A 2,500-nucleotide genomic window follows, 5' to 3' on the forward strand; every position below is an offset into this window, starting at 1 on the left:
GCTATTGTTTACACTTTACACTTCCTAACGGCGCGCGGCGCTTTCTTTAACTGAAGAATCATGATCAAGATAAGTACGTCGTACGTCCGCCAGCGGTGCTGTTCTTTTTTTATTTCACTGATTACGAGTACTTTCATATACAGGACGTGTCAGTGATATCTGATATTTTTCAACATTCCCAGATAAAATGCACAAGCCGAAGTCAACATCCTTTTATTTTTACTGTTTATACTTACTTAAAAAAAAATTCATTACCTATTTTTAGTTTTATCTTATAATTCAATTAACAAAGCCTTATCATACACCAGTAAGTATGAATATTAATATTAAGGGTTATGTTTTTAATTTTAGATACACTTGTGCAGCAATTCATGCTGTACTTTTCCTGCACATCGATTTCAAATTTAGCTAAGTCACCCCTTTGCCCCACGAAATCGAAGACAATTAAAAATGCTGGCGCTGATAGGTATCTACCAGCCTCACTGCGACGTCTCTAATTGGAAAAAGGGGTGGAGAGAGAGAGAGAGAGAGAGAGAGAGAGAGAGAGAGAGAGAGAGAGAGAGAGAGAGAGAGAGAGAATCTAATGTCACTTTTTTAAAGATGTGGACAGGTGAACTGTCAGTGGCGAGAAAGTCAATGCGCTCTCTCTCTCTCTCTCTCTCTCTCTCTCTCTCTCTCTCTCTCTCTCTCTCTCTCTCTCTCTCTCTCTCTCTCTCTCTCTCGTTCTCTGTTTCATAGATAAACAATTTTCTCAAGATTTACACGGAGAAAATCGAAGAAAGTCGTTGAAAAGAAGCGTAAGGAGAGAGAGAGAGAGAGAGAGAGAGAGAGAGAGAGAGAGAGAGAGAGAGAGAGAGAGAGAGAGAGAGAGAGAGAGGCAGGGCGGCAAACATCAGTTGAGTCCCACTCCTCCTTGCGCCAACACGTGTGGAAATCCCGTGCCTCGGTTATCTCTCTCTCTCTCTCTCTCTCTCTCTCTCTCTCTCTCTCTCTCTCTCTCTCTCTCTCTCTCCTCTCTCTGTTTCTCTCTCTCTTTAGCTTTCCCTGCCCTTATCTCTCAGCTTGCCTGTCTTTCTCTGCCTCTTTTTTTGTTTTTTGGTTGCTATTATCTCATGTCGTATTTTCAGTTTTCATTCATACATTCCTCTCTATCTTTTCACACTCACTCACTCTCATATCCTCGCTCTCTCCCGCTCTCTCACTCTGTCTCACCGCGCCTCCACGCACGCCGCGAGATTGAAGCGTTGAGTGTTAAACGAACGCTTTAAAGTCTAAACGAGTCTAAATGAGTCTAAACGAACGCTAAAAATACATTAAAAAGAAAAAAAAGACTTGGACTTAAACGAAAAAAAAAACGAGGGAAAAAAAGGAAGGAAAGAAGAAAAATACAGACTTCAGTCGACGCACAAGACGAGGTAGATATAAATAGAGAGAGAGAGAGAGAAAGGAAGAAGAGAGAGAGAAAGAAAATGATGATTAACAAAGGAGGAGTAAAGAGAAGGAAGTAAAGAAGGAAGTTTTAAACAGACAAACGCAGGGAAATTGAAAGAAGAGAGAGGCAGGGAAAAAGAAAGGAAAAGGAAAGTAATAGTATGAAAATAAACATTCCATGGTGATCGAAAGAAGTAAGAAAGAATAACAATAAAGAAGAAGAGGAGAAAACAGAAAATTAGGGAAGTGGAAAGGAGAGGAAAGGAAAAAAAAATGAAATGTGACAAAATGAAAAACGGAAAAGAAAATGGAGGAATCTGAGGAGTGTGGATGGGAAGGAAATGAACAAAGTCAACAACAACAACAACAACAACAGCTGATGTGTTTTCGGATTGGCTTCATATTGTATCTTCTCAGGCGGAAGGTACTGTGTGTGTGTGTGTGTGTGTGTGTGTGTGTGTGTGTGTGTGTGTGTGTGCTGTGTGTACGTGACTGTATGAAATTCATCTTGCTTTTAAGGATTAGGTGTGTGTGTGTGTGTGTGTGTGTGTGTGTGTGTGTGTGTGTGTGTCGATTGCTGGAAGAACAAGAAAGAGAGAGAGAGAGAGAGAGAGAGAGAGAGAGAGAGAGAGAGAGAGAGAGAGAGAGAGAGGTGTATATATTAGCGTTCCACAGGTGTGACTTCCTCCTCCTCCTCCGCCTCCTCTTCTTCCTCCTCCTTCTTTTCTTCTTTCCTGTTAACAATCACCTCCTCCTCCTCCTTCTCTTCTCCTTCCTCCTCTTTTATTGTCCTCTTAACACTCCCATATTCTCCTCTCCTTCCTCCACACCTGAGAGGAAGGAAAGGAGGAACAGGTGCAGGAAGTGAAAGAGGTGGAAGGAGGAGGAAGAATAAGAAAGAAAAATAATGATAATGAAGATAACAGTGATAGAAAACACGATGTCTTTCCTCCTTTTTCTTTTTTCTTTTTCCTTTTCTCTCACTTAATATAGCTGTTAATATAATTATCTTTTCTCTCCCCTTTTCCCGTTTTCTATTTTTTTCCTTCTTCTGTGTCTCCCTCTCTCA

General features: G+C 40.9%; 1 long non-coding RNA gene across 1 annotated transcript in view; it reads left to right on the forward strand.

Moving 5' to 3' along the window:
- The first annotated feature begins 1,351 nt into the window (after positions 1 to 1,351).
- Positions 1,352 to 2,500, forward strand: part of LOC135100322 (uncharacterized) — an 8,472-nt gene continuing 7,323 nt past the window's right edge. Inside the window, exon 1 of the long non-coding RNA XR_010268605.1 lies at positions 1,352 to 1,855. This is a non-coding gene — a long non-coding RNA (uncharacterized LOC135100322). The remainder of the gene's footprint in view (positions 1,856 to 2,500) is intronic.

Source organism: Scylla paramamosain, chromosome 5 (genome assembly GCF_035594125.1).
Source record: "Scylla paramamosain isolate STU-SP2022 chromosome 5, ASM3559412v1, whole genome shotgun sequence".
NCBI classification, from domain to species: Eukaryota; Metazoa; Arthropoda; class Malacostraca; order Decapoda; family Portunidae; genus Scylla; species Scylla paramamosain.